The sequence below is a fragment of the Leopardus geoffroyi genome, chromosome D1 (genome assembly GCF_018350155.1).
Source record: "Leopardus geoffroyi isolate Oge1 chromosome D1, O.geoffroyi_Oge1_pat1.0, whole genome shotgun sequence".
Classification (NCBI taxonomy): Eukaryota; Metazoa; Chordata; class Mammalia; order Carnivora; family Felidae; genus Leopardus; species Leopardus geoffroyi.
Genome location: NC_059329.1, coordinates 52,664,617 through 52,679,231, shown reverse-complemented (window position 1 = coordinate 52,679,231; position 14,615 = coordinate 52,664,617). Strand labels below are relative to the sequence as shown.

Sequence of the window (14,615 nt, the reverse complement as noted above, 5' to 3'; positions counted from 1 at the left end):
CTCTATCTGTATATTTAGAAATTTATAATTATTTCATATTATTAATGCTGTTTTATAGCTTTCTTTCCCTTAAAAATTTTTATTGTATGCTATTAGGCACACGTAAAGGACTAAAGTAAGGCATATATAAGCTATAAAGCATGATAATAAAATGAACAATCAAGAAACCACCCCCCGACTTACAGAATCAAATATCACCAGTATGGTTGAACCTATCTATGAACTCCTCTCAAATTCCACAATGTAGTAATTATGCTAATTTTTAAAAATCCCCTTGCTTTAAACTGTTTTGAAACTACCTTAACAGGGGCACCTGGGTGGCTCAGTTGGTTAAGTGTCTGACTTTGGCTCAGGTCATGATCTCACAGTTCATGAGTTCGAGCCCTGCCCCAGGCTCTGTGCTGACAGCCCACTGAGAGTGAAGCCCATTTCCAGTTTTGCATCTCCCTCTCTTTCTGCCCCTCCACTTCTCATACTCTGTCTCTGTCTCTCTAAAATATAAATAAACATTAAATAAGTTTTAAACCACCTAAATAATATTCTTTATTTTAAATGTGCTTATTTTGAATTTTGTAACAGATTTTTTACTGGAAGTTTTTCCTCCAAGTTATTTTTGTTCAGTTATACATTTATGACTCATCTAGTTGTTTTGTATATAACTGCATTTTAAAATTTTCATTGCTATATAATATTTTGCGACTATACTGCACCTTTATTCTGTTGATGGACATTTGGGTTTTAAATTTTCTTTTTCTTTTTTTTCTATTTTAAAAGAAAACTACTGTTGTGTAAATTTCTATATTTGTTTGCTGGCACACATGTGTAGGCATTTTTCCAGGGCATATACCATGAGTAGACAGGATTACATATACCCACACACACCCACACCCACACCCACACAGACACACACACACACACACACACACACACACACACACACACACACAATACTGTAATTGTTTTCCAAAGGAGTTTTCCTCCATTACCAGTATATAGACATCTGCATTCTTGAACATCCTTAAAAATACTAGATACATTCGATTTGATATTATCCATATATATCTCATATAGCCTCAGCTTTCATTTGATTAATTACTTTTAAACGTATACTGGACATTTGTGTTTCCTTCTCTGTGACATATCTATGCAATCTTTTATCCATTTATTGTTCTGATTGGCCTTTTCTTATTGGCATGTGGCTAACGTTACTGATTATTAGAAAAGGGGACTCACTTTACTGTTGTAGTATTTATGGCTGACATCTTAAGTGAGCAGTCAGAAGCTATTTCTAACCCCTTCTCCCTTGCTGCCTTATAATATTAAAACTGCAAATTGAAACAATCACTTTCCCAGACCGCCTTGCAGTTAGGAATGGTCATGTGACTCATTTTGGAGCTATGTCATGTAATCTAAGACTTCTATGGATGTATTTGAGAGAGAGCGTTTGCTTTTCTGATAAAATGATACAGATGCAACTGTCACAACCCTGTGCTAGCCCTGCTTAATCCTGACTTGAGTGCAGGCGTGATGCTAGGAACCACGGCAGCCATATGGAGAGCATGAGAGAAAGGTGGAGACTTATGAAAATTCTGGCCTTGACAATCCATATATCCATTTATGTCCCAATTTCTGGTTATGTAATTTTTAAAAATGCTGGTTTTCTTAAATACTGTAAATCTAATTTTTTCTGAATGAGAATTAGATGCCAGCCTGATATGGTATCTTTTATTCACTTAGTCCCCAAACTAGCATCTTAGTCACATCCAGCAGTGTCCCCAAAAGTAATAAAGACGTTTTATTAGAAATTTTAATTCAGAAGACACATTTCTTAACAAAGCTAGTATGATCTGGCCACTCCCTTTCTTTTCATCCTCATGTTGTATCACTGCCTTTTATGCATTTGGCTTTGCACACTGGATCCTTTGTCATTTCTAAGAAAATACGGGATTTCTTCTTGCTCTATGGACTTCACACATTCTATTTCATTTGACTAGATTCCTTGCCCCCCTAATGATCCTTCCCATTCTAAATAAATCCCACCTGTTATTATGTCTTTGTAACGTACATCAATATAAGCACCCCCCAGGAGGCTTTGAGTACCCCTGGAATAGACTCGAGGTCAGTTTTGTCAATTTTATGCCCAGCATAGCCTAGCACAGCACAAGAGAGGTAGTGATCACTCAAGAATATTTTGTTAGATAAATGGAAGAATATCTTGTGTGCCGACCAAATGCCAGACAAAGCCTATCCTTAGTCTCTCTTTCCCTTTTGCAACCCTCAAGGTTTTCATTTTTGAGATGGTTAATAATCCATACCTATTAGTGTGGCTTAAGAATTAAATGTGATCATTGTATGTATATGCTTAGGTGCTTAGAATGTGGTTTGGATTATTTACCTCTTGTAAGGGGAAACTTTATTCCCCAGCAGCAAATTTTCCTTTATATGCCAAGCACTCTGTATACATTACTACTTTTTTTTTTTTATTGTAGTCTCTATTACTATCCCTTTTTATAGATGAGGAAACTGAGGCTAAACTGAACTAGTCTCAAGCCTCTTGGGTCACTCAGCCATTGCCTGTGGACATCCATAATGAAACTGTGGTTGGGTCTGATACTACCTAATCAGGGAATGTGCTATTTACAGGATACATTCTCCACACTTCGTTCATTTTGCTCTTCTCTTCTGAGAAAAAGGCAAAGCAGAATAAAATGTACTGCTACCAGATTTTTTTTTAAAAGAAAAGTAACTTCCAAACTGCTCTGAGGTCAATACAGATTTTCACTGCAATCTTCTCTACTCCTAGATCCACAGACTCTGAAATGAAAATTGATGCTCAAGCTGGTGACCCTAAGGCAGGATCCTCAGCCAGAAAACAGTGACTGAGCCAGGCTTTGTGCAGCATACTTTCGAGGAACATAAAGTAGATTAATACACATTACAGAAAGGTGGCTTTAATAATTGAAAGCAAAAGACATTTATTTTAACCAGAGCCCCTCCTTTGGAACTGTACATGTGGGAGGTGCTTAATAAATGCTGGTTGAAGTGCATTCCATGAGTCTCATGATATAGGGAGAGCTTACTAGAATGTTCAATGTAGTTTACTCCGAACGCCACTCAATCTCCTAAAGCATTCAATGTTCTTCAAAATTTGCCCTTAACCTAGTTGTCCAGTTTTTTCTTTTACCATTGCATCCCTAGCACATGTCTCCAACTACACTCAGGACTGTCTCTTAGATACCCGCTAATCTTTAGCACCTCTGTGCCTTTGCTTGTGCTGTTTCTACTTCCGAGAATTCCTGCCTCCCAGCCCCAACTCTTAAAAAAACATAAAACAAAAAACAGGTGAACTTATCTTGTAGGTCCCTGTTGGGCTGAGTTTTTCTCCATTAAACCTACCACAGTTAAGACCTATCTATACCCCCATGAACTTCCAAATCTTCTAGATATAATCATAGCAACATTTTCCATTTGTGGCACAATGTGGCTGGTGGATAAAGCATAGACTTTAGAGTTGGAAATGCCCATGCACGAATTCCGGCTCTGACACATAAGCGTCGTGCACTTTTGTCTGATTTACCTAAATGTGAGCTTCCGTTTTCTTTTTGGAAGTGAGGATGCTATGACCTACCTGCTATGGCTCTTGTGGGAATAAGGAAGGAAACATTTCAAGCGCCCAGCACAGAGCCTGGTTCATGGTCAGCAACTGCCTTGTTCTGGTTATTCAGATTCTCAGCTCAAATATCATCTTTTAGGGGTGCCTGGGTGGCTCAGTCGGTTAAGCTTCCGACTTCAGCTCAGTTAATGATCTCATGGGTTGTGAGTTTGTGCCCCACGTTGGGCTCTGTGCTGACAGTTCAGAGCCTGGAGCCTGCTTTGGGTTCTGTGTCTCCCTCTCTCTCTGCCCCTCCCCCCACCTCTCTCAAATAAATGAACACTAAAAACTTAAAAAAAATCATCTTGTAATGATGGCCCCTACAAATATCCCACCCCTCCACTGCACTCCCTTCTTTAGGTTTGTGGCCAGGTTGTCCAAGTTCAAATTCCAACTCTACCACTCACTCGTTTGGGTACATTACTTAGTTCTCCTTCTTCACTGTCCTCATGTGTGAAATGGGATTACCTTATCTTGGCTATTGTAAGATGGTGGCTACACTTGTGGTGAGCATAGCCTAATTTACAGAGCTGTACAATCACTATGTTGCACACCTGAAACTATTGTAACATCGTGGATCAACTCTACTCCCATCAAGTTTTAATTAAAAATGGGGCTAATAATAATAATAAGCTTACAGGCATGATTTAGGGAACATTGAAACCTCAGATTAAACCTCAGAATAAATTCTGGATGTCACTGTATTGTTCACTCATCTATCCCAAGGGTCCACATTAGTGTCTCATTCAAGGAGGTGCTCATTCCTTAGTTGTTGAATGAATGAATGCATATACTCTGTTTTCTTCTCCTTCCCTTGAATTCTACCCCGGGTTCTTAGAACGTAGGCCCCTTTGGGGCAGGAAGAGGGTGCCACCGCTGTCTGGTTCTTGGCCCCCAGCACAGGGTCTGGCACCAGGTGACGCTTAGTCAATTTCAGGGAATGGAAGGCAAAATTTTCCACTGTGTATTCCTGCTGCATTCTGCTGGAAGTGACTTCATTAGCATCAGCTGGCAGAACAGTCAGCGCTCCGCCCACCACACGGCAAACTCTTGCCACCACTTACTCAAGCTCATTTAACAGGGGTGACCCAGGGATGGAAAGGCACCTCCTCTCTGGCATCACAAAGACTCAGACCATTGTGTCTCTTGACTGGGTACAAGATTTACCTTAGTCTGTTGGCACATTCATTTGGATGACGCCCTGTTTGGCTAGCAGCAAGAAGCCTTTTTTTTTTTTTTTTTTTTTTTTTTTTTTTTTTTTTTTTGTAGGACTAATCCCTTGGATATTTGTTCCCACCTCTTTCTATTTACCGACAGAGACTGCTAAACTGATACGGCATCTCCAAAGGAAGAGGGCAAGTGTGGGCCATGAGAAGGGGATCTGAGAAAGAGGAAGAAGGGCCTGTCCTAATGGCATCTCAACATGAAAGGAGCTGTGCTTTCCAGTAAAACTAGTCACTTCCTTGGTGAATTTGCTTGACCTCTTTGAAAGCTTCCAAAAAGAGGTGGCATAGAAGGAGTGGAGGAGCAGCCAATTAAAATTCAGCCCAATCAACACAGAGAAGTAGGCCATGGTTGATGAACAGAGATGCATTGACCGAAAGAAGCCTTGGCACTGGGCATCCACAGTGCTTGAATGCTCTTTTCTTCCCAAACAAGAGGGCCTCCCAAAGCATGATGTCATATTGTCCATGTCTGGGTTCATAAAGTGTGTGTTTCTCTCATGGAGAGCCTACAACATGATCCCTCTGGCTCTCTGTCCATGCTCTCCCTTCATCTCTATGGACACAGACTATTTTTGTCCATTCTCAATACCCTCACCGAGCGTTCTTCCCATTGCCAGATGTAGTATCTACACAGAGCCTGTGGGCAGATTCTGGTTCTGCCGCTAGACAGATGCCATTCCATACTGCAGTCACTCTTCATGCCAACAGAAACGTCCTTTCCCGAGTCCTCTTCTGGCTGATCACTTTTTAGGTCAGACAAGGAGAGAGATGGGGAGAGAGGGAAGAGAGAGACTGAGGAAGCCAAGGGAGAATGAGATTTGAAATTTCAGACTTTTAAACCAGATGCAACAGAAGGCTGCTTGAGAGAATGACAGACCCTACTTTCTCTTGTGTGTCCTTGAAAATGGGCATGAGAGTCGAAGCATGGAAACATCAATCAAAAAAAAAAAAAATCTACCAAAGAGACATTCTCTTAAAAGCTAAAAATCATTAAGCATTCACTAATTTATCTTACTTTTTAGATATAAGGGTAAATACAGTCCTTTCATTTTCTGCATGATCTTTAATTTGGCTCTTTTCTTGCACAGCAGAACACAAGTTGGCATGCTTCAATCTCAGATGTGTCCAGGTGAGGCCAGAGTTTACTTTTTGGACAGGTTTGAAATTCATTGTCCTTGACTCAGTTTTATTATGGTAATAAGACCTAACTTTTACTTTCTGTACCCGTTGCTTAGCTTAGCTATGATAGCTATTGTTACTGCTATTCTCATCACAGATGAGGAAGGGGATTCAATTGTTGTCTCAAAATCACATCCCCAAGTTCACAGTGCTCATCTCACCAACTGAATGACAATGGTGCATACAATGGAGAAGTTCTGGCTTCTAAGCAGTCAAATGCTACATATTCAAGGGCCTTCTGCTGTAGGCAAAAACACGGGGCTTTGTAAATAAAGAAGGGCTTAAATCCAGTTTGCTGCTTCCAAAACACTTTGCATAGTTTCTGGGGTTCAAAAGACCATCCTATCTTTAAAGGTCAATGCTATAAATATCATCATCCTAGTAAGCTAAAGTCTGATAAAGGGAGAAAGGCGTCAGAATAAGAATGAGTCCTATTATTAGCTAGTAGAGAAATTTATTTGCCCTGGAGGGGCTTGGCCAGTTTTAACACTTGGCAACTCTTTGGTCTGTCAGCTAACCCAAAGCCACCCATGCCAGGGTTTTAGTAGGGCAGAATGAAGGTCATGGGCATTAGAGTCTGGGAGACCTGGCCCAGCTCTGGGCTCCCATCTTCTGCCTGAATTGGGTATATTAATTATATTCTCCAAACTTTCATTTCACTTATAAAATGGAGATAGTGCCGCTTACTTAATACTAACTCTTAGGAATGTTGTGAGGTTTCAGCGGATATATGAAATTATTAGCACAATCTAACATGGTGGTTTTCAACTGAAGGAGATTTTGCTGCAATGGGGACATTTGGCAATTTTTGAGACACTGGGGGTAGAAGATGGTACTGGCATCTAGTAGGTAGGTATGAGGGATGCTACAAACATCCTACAATCTGTAGGACAGCCCCTTATAATAAGGAAATGTCTGTCTCAAAATGTTCAAAGTGCCGAGCCTGAGGAACTCTGGCTGGATAAATAATAGTCATTATGCATCAGGCATTTTCTTTTAAGTACACATCTGATCTCCTTCAATTGCACAGGTTCTAAAATGTGGATGCTGAATTTTAAGGCTGATAATAATGACAACAACCACTCGTTTACAAAGAGTTTCCATATAGCTTATCTTGTTTGATTTTCAGCAGGACCTATTTATAAGTCTTATTAATACAATCTTCACTTTACAGGTAGAAAAACTGAGGCTTGGAGGTCTTAGGTCACTCAGCTGGTAAATGGCATGTCCAGGTCTAGACGATCCTTCTCCTGCTTTCAGTTCTCGCACACTCTCCACGTGCGTATGGTGTGCTTAGCTAACACAGAAGCTCAGCTTTGAACACTTTGGATAATCTGTTCATCTATGAAATGGGACAAGTCCTACCGATCTATGGAAAACAACTGTAGACTCTCAAAAGTCAGAGAGTGACTCTTATCAATGTCCTTGCTTTCTCTTGATGACTAGGCAACAAAGAGGTCCTCAACCCCCTATTTGTAAGCCAAGAGACTCCTGGTGTATGTGGGTTCTCCAGCAGAAGCCTGTGCATGAGCCTCAGTCTTCACCAGACCCCCTGATCCCCAGTTGCTTTACTCACTAAGCGGTAGTGCCTGATAGGCAGGTGCCTGTGCTGGTCACTGAGACTTTGCAGGAGCCTTCAGTCCTCTGGCTCCCAGCACCCTGGAGCTGACGCCTTGAAAACTATGTCACTACTCTCTCATTACCTATCGGGAGGGTCACCTTTCTGACAGCTTTGAAAATTCTTCATTAAAAAAAAGTTTTTTAGTCGAGAAGACAGATCACTTTATAGTTCTGACATGCTCTACTTATTATGACATGAAACAGTGTTCTCGTTTCTTTTGCTTGGGGACATTTAATGGTTGACTTTGGCTCACATGGAGTGTCACTATGATGTATTGGCTATTTGGTCGGACCTTCCACAACCTTTACATATGCACTCATTCATTTGTTCATTCATTCATTCATTCATTCATTCATTCACATTCTTTCATTTGTTCATTCATTCACTCAACCATGCATTTGGATATCTACTGTGAACACAGTACTTTGCTGGGCATTTACTGGATTCAAAAATACATTTATATTCAGTCTTTGATCTTGAGGGTGTCTTACTCTAGTAGGCAATGCAAGAGGATAAAGAAGATAAACTTTTGAGATGTTGAGTGAAATACAAAAGGTATGTGTTGGACCTAATAACTAAAGCTTTGGCAGGATGGCATCCAGAACTGGCAGTGGTTCCACAGAGCAGAGTGTCTGGTTCACTCTGGATGGCATTGGTTGGGTAGCAGCAGAGCTGAAGACTGGATATTGTTGGAATATACTATAATCTGTGGGCAGGGGATGGAAGATGAGCGAGCATCCATGACTGAGAGAAGCTGATGACACCTCATCTTAGAAGAAGGTGTGAATGCCAAGATTTTAGCCCTTTAGTGACTTCTAATGGTCCTGACATACACTTGAAGAATAATACCTCAAATGTACCACTGAGTATCTGAGTATATTAGCAGGAAGCTGTAGAAAAAGAGACTTACTAACACCGCCGAAGATGGGGGTGAGGGCGATGCCCCAGAAGGGCATTAAGTATTCAGAGAGGTTTGCTTCCAGGGGTAGAAAAGCAAGTGCATTCTGGGGAGAGCTAAGGTGAAAGTGATGCCCCCTGAGAAGGATGGCGATATGATTAGAGCAAAGCACAGGGAGGCAGAGGAGAGGTAAAGTTTGAGGGCGCACTAAATGCCAGCCCACGGAATCTGAACTCTCTCCTGCAGGGCTGGTTGGGTTTGTGGCCGATTTAGGTGGAAGGGACACCTGGTAGGATCTGCGTCCCAGACACGGCCCTCTGGGAGCAATACAGGACTGTGCGAGGATGGGCCAGAAGATCAGAGACAGGAGGCAAGGAGACAAACCAGGTGGCTGCAAAACCACCCCAGAGAGGCTGTGATGCCCCACCCTCCAGATTTCCTGTAGCCAGACAGCCCAGTGCCCCTTTCGGAAGGCTGGACACTCCTTATTCCATTCAGATGACCCAGCACATACTTACTTACTTACTTATTTACTTACTTATTTATTTATTTATTTACTTACTTACTTACTTATTTATTTATATTTATTTATTTATTTATTTTTAATGTTTATTTATTTTTGAGACAGAGAGAGACAGAGCATGAACTGGGGAGGAGCAGAGAGAGAGGGAGACACAGAATCTGAAACAGGCTCCAGGCTCTGAGCTGTCAGCACAGAGCCCGACGCCGGGCTGGAACTCACGGACCGTGAGATCATGACCTGAGCCGAAGTCGGACGCTAACCGACTGAGCCACCCAGGCGCCCCGACCCAGCATATATTTAGAGAAGAAAACAAAAACACGGAGAAGGCCAAGGATGAATGAGTTTCTTAAACAAAAATTTAAAAGACAAAACTAAGACGTTGTAAATACTCCAGCACCTAGTGGAATTTGAGATGTACATACTTGAAGGAATAAATGCATAAAGACACCGGAAACAGTGAAGTGTGAGTAAGAGTGGGGGTCTCTAGAAAAAGGGGCACTGAGAAGGTTGTCTGCTAACTTTCTAATGTCTCTCTCTCTCTCCTATGGATGTGCAAAACACAGGGCTAGTCATTGGATTTATCCTCTGGGTTAAAACTGCAGCTCCTCTTTATAGGGCACCTGCTATGCTTCACCATGCACAACGCTCAGGGCACCACATACATTGTGTTAGTTCATCTTACTAACGACTGCAAAGCAGGCTTTATCAGGCCTGAGGTGCAGCAAGTTTAGGGATCTGTCCAAGGTCACAGAGCAGTAAGTGGGGAGCTGGGATTTGAACTCCAGTCTATCCAGCTCTAAAGGCTTCTGCACTGAGGCATTCTCCTGAGTACCGCACTGTAAGGTCCATCATTGTAAGAGGTGAGAAATGCCTGCAAGTAGTTCGTATCACCTTCGTTTCTGGGCTTTGATTTAGGGTGTTTAAAGCACCAAGGTGGGTGGATAAACCAAAGATTTTGGGTAAGGAAGGAAGTGGTGGGATAGAGGAAAAGGAGAATAAAATGTCTACCTCCAGTAGGGCGTATGCACGCTTGTTATCCTCTTTGGATCAGAGATTTTTCTTCAGTAAGGTGAAATCAGTAGACTAAATCATGTGGAAGACATATATATTTTAGTGGTACTAAAAGTCTTTCTTTGTTTACCTTAACTTCAAATTTAACTGGGTTTCTTGAATTTTATCTGGGACCCCTAAAACCTTGACAACATAAAGATAATGGCATCACGGATTAAAGTCAGAAGGAAAGGTTGAGGCAAGTAGAGAGGGGCTGGTTTCCTCATCTTGCAGAGTGGCAAACCCATCGATATCACCTATAGTGAGAGTTGAAGAAACTGAGTCACTAAGATGGTAATAATGTGGCTTGGTGACAGACAGTGACTACAGTTAGCATGATGAACACTGAGTAACATATAGAACTGTTGAATCATTATACTGTACACGTGGAACTCATAACACCAAATGTTAATTATACTTCAATTAAAAAAATGAAATGTTACCCTTTATCAGGAAAAAAAAGAAAGAAAGAAACTGAAGTTTAAGTTTGGTACTTGTAGTTACAAAGGTAAAATAAATACTACTTATAAAACTACAACTGAGCAGGAAAATATAATATAAATCCCCAAGGATGAAGGGAGGACAAGAGGGAAGTGATACAAGGGCACTAAATTCTTCTTTTTTTTTTTTTTTTGTTTTGTTTTTTCAACGTTTATTCATTTTTGGGACAGAGAGAGACAGAGCATGAACGGGGGAGGGGCAGAGAGAGAGGGAGACACAGAATCGGAAACAGGCTCCAGGCTCCGAGCCATCAGCCCAGAGCCCGACGCGGGGCTCGAACTCCCGGACCGCGAGATCGTGACCTGGCTGAAGTCGGACGCTTAACCAACTGCGCCACCCAGGCGCCCCCTAAATTCTTCTTTTAAAGGAAGGAGCTAAGATACAGTCTGCAGTGGAGGAATCACAAAGCAAAAGCAGAGAGATTTTATTTAGCATTAGGGTGGTAATTGCCAAAGAGCTAAAAATGAAACAATTAAAAATGGCTTTCTCTGGGCAGTAGGGCTTAGAAAGTAGATGGAGAGGGAAACAGTTCCTTTTCATTGTACTCTACCCTCATTAGATTTTAAGATTTTATGCCATGTGTAAAATTAGATTAAAAATAAAGTAATTATATTAATCATTGTTACTGCCAACCATCATTCAGCATATTATAAGATTGTTTGCTCACGTGCAATCTCAGTTTCTCAATGGAAGGCGTTTTTATTTGCCTCTGCCATCTTCAATTGGTTACAAAACTGTGAGCATCCAGATTTGCAAACCCAGAGGGTGAACAGATATCAGCTCTTGCTTTGCCACGTGTGGCAAAAATATTTCCACATTTTCCAGTATTAAAAAAAAAAAAGATAAAAAACCCTCTGATAAATAAACATAGTCCATTTAATTTAAAACAAACACTTGAGGACAGTCCCCTCCCCCTCCCCCTGGCATGCCTTTGTGAGCTGCCACACAAGACCCTTCACAAACTTGCAAAAGAATTTTGCTTACATACGCAGAAATCAGAATATAGCTGACCCTTGACCATGGGTTTAAACTGCACGGGTCCACTTATATGAGGATTTTTTTTTCAATGCATAGAGTACAATATGCTAGGGCCGCCTGGGTAGCTCAGTCTGTTAAGTGTCAGACTCTTGATTTTGGCTCAGGTCATGATCTCATGGTTGGTAGATCGGAGCCCTGCATCAGGCTCTATGCTGAAGATACAGAGCCCATTTGGGATTCTGTCTCCCTCTCTCTCTGCCCCTCCCCCAGCTCGCTTCCTTTCTCTCTCTCTTAAAATAAATAAATAAACATTAAAAGAATACAGTACAGGGGCGCCTGGGTGGCTTGGTCGGTTGGGCGTCCGACCTCGGCTCAGGTCATGATCTCACGGTCCGTGAGTTCGAGCCCTGCGTCGGGCTCTGGGCTGACAGCTCAGAGCCTGGAGCCTGTTTCAGATTCTGTGTCTCCCTCTCTCTCTGCTCCTCCCCAGTTCATGCTCTGTCTCTGTCTCACAAATAAATAAAAGTTAAAAAAAATTAAAAAAAAAAGAATACAGTACAGTATTGTAAATGTATTTTCTCTTCCTTGTGATTTTCTTAATAACATTTTCTTTTCTGTAGGTTACTGTCTTGTAAGAATATAACACATATAACATACAAAATATGCTTTAATCAACTGTTTGTTATTGGTAAGGCTTCTGGTCAATAGTAGGCTACTGGTAGTTAACGTTGGGGGGGGGGGAATCAGAAGTTATTTGTGGAGTTTTGACTGCACAGGGTGGTCAGCAGACCTAACCATTGCGTTGTTCAAGGGTCAACTGTACCAGCCAGAGCAAAGTTTGGTTGAATTGCTCAAATTTTGATCTAACTTAGAAATACATGGATTTTCACTAGATACCTCCATTCATTTGAAAGGGAAGCACAAGATTTTAGCTGGGGTGGTCAGAAAGAGTCAATGTTAAAAAGCCACTTGATGACAAGGCTTAATCCTGCGTGTGTGTGTGTGTGTGTGTGTGTGTATGTGTGTGTGATAGAGCATGGCTAAGAGACCCACAGCTTAGGCCATACAAGAGTTGCCGATTCCAAGGTGAAAGCTCACTTAGAGAATGCTTTCTCTGAGCTGTAAAGACATACCACTGCAACTTGTGATTCGTGGAGTTTCCACCCAAAACATTACTGATGCCCCCTGCTGCCCACAAACCCCAGGTCTCCTTGCTTCACATGGATCTTTACAGTCCTTGAAGTCTGCTGTGAACACCAGCGGGCTGTAGGCCTTTAGTACGAACTTCACATGTGGTAAGGTACACCATATGTATAAGGGCATTGAGGACCCTCAACAAGCATGCTGGACCTGCCAGGATGGAGAGGAGTACGGGGCCTTCATTCCTGGGCAGTACTGCATGGAGACAGTTAATGGGGTCCTCAGCCCTTCTTCTCACTTTGCCTTGCAGCGGAATCAAACTGTTTCTTCCACTCTTCCAGGAAGACTGTCTCCCTCAAAATCAAGAACTGATATCTTCTTCTCAACGCCTGCCAGAAGTATTTTGAAGAGTAAATAAGATGATGATAGACGCTCATGCCAGGATTAAGGAACTAATAATTTATGATATATCAAAGGAGAATGCCAAGGCCTGTCTGGTGCCAGCGCAAAAGACGTAAGGATTGTAAAAGTAACAGCAAAAACAGCAACAGCTGCGACAATAATTTCCACTATTTATTGAGTGCTTATTATGAGTAAGTTAGGGGTTTCACAATTTTCATCTTCTATTTCACCGCAGGATGGGGCATTTTTAGTCCTCATTTCAAAATGAGGAAAATAAGGCACAGAGGGTTAACATCCAGAATACATAAACAGCTCATACAACTCAATAGCAAAAAAAAAAAAAAAAAAAAAAAAAAAAAAAAAAATTAATGGATTAGAAATGAGCAGAGAAACTAAACAGCTATTTTTAAATAGAAGACCTACAGATGGCTGACAGATATATGAGAAGGTGTTCTACATCACTAATCAGCAGAGACATGCAAATCAAAACCACGATGAGATACCACCTCACACCCGTTTGAAGAGCTAGAATAAAAAGGCAGAAAATATGGGGCACCTGGGTCGCTCAGTTGGGTGAGTGTCTGACTCTTGATTTTGGCTCAGATCATGGGAATGAGCCCTTATTGGGCTCTCTGCTGAATGTGGAACCTGCTTAAGATTCTCCTCTCTCTCCCACCCCTCCTCCGTCCCTCGCCCCTGCTCATGCTCTCGCTCTAAAATAAATAAATAAATAAATAAATAAATAAATAAATAAATAAATAAATAAATAGCACTGGTAAGGGTATGGAGAAAAGGGAACTCTTGTGAATTGTTGGGAATGTAGATTGGTGTAGCCTCTAAGGAAGACAGTATGGAGGTTCCTCAAAAATTAAAAAAAAAATAGAACTATCATATGATTTAGCAATTCCAATTCTGGGTATTTATCCACAGGAAGTGAAAACACTAACTTGGGAAGATATATGCACCCCACATCCAGTGCAGCATTATTGGTAATAGTCAAGACATGGAAACAACCTAAGTGCCCACTGATGGATGAATGGATAAAGAAGATGTGGTGTATACACACACACACACACACACACACACACTCAGTGGATAATATTCAGCCATAAAAAAAAAAAAAAAAGGAAATCTTGCCGTTTGTGACAACATAGATGGACCTTGAGGGGATTATGCTCAGTGAAATAAGTCAGACAGAGAAAGACAAATACCATATGATGTCACTTACATGTGGAATTATAAACAAAATAAAACAAAAACACTGAACTCATAGAACCCAGAGAACAGATTGATGGTTGCCAGAGGCGAGGGGTGGGGAAAGATGGGGGAGTGTGATCAAAAAGTTACAAACTTCCAGTTATAAAATAAGTCCTGGGGATGTAATGTACAGCATGGTGACTATGATTAATAATACTGTATTGTATATTTGAAAGTTGCTAAGAGAA

At 41.3% G+C, this 14,615-nt stretch overlaps 1 protein-coding gene across 4 annotated transcripts in view; it reads right to left on the bottom strand.

The window, feature by feature from the left end:
- The window catches only part of TENM4 (teneurin transmembrane protein 4), a 2,911,279-nt gene that overhangs the window by 979,347 nt on the left and 1,917,317 nt on the right, over positions 1 to 14,615 (bottom strand). The window lies entirely within an intron of this gene.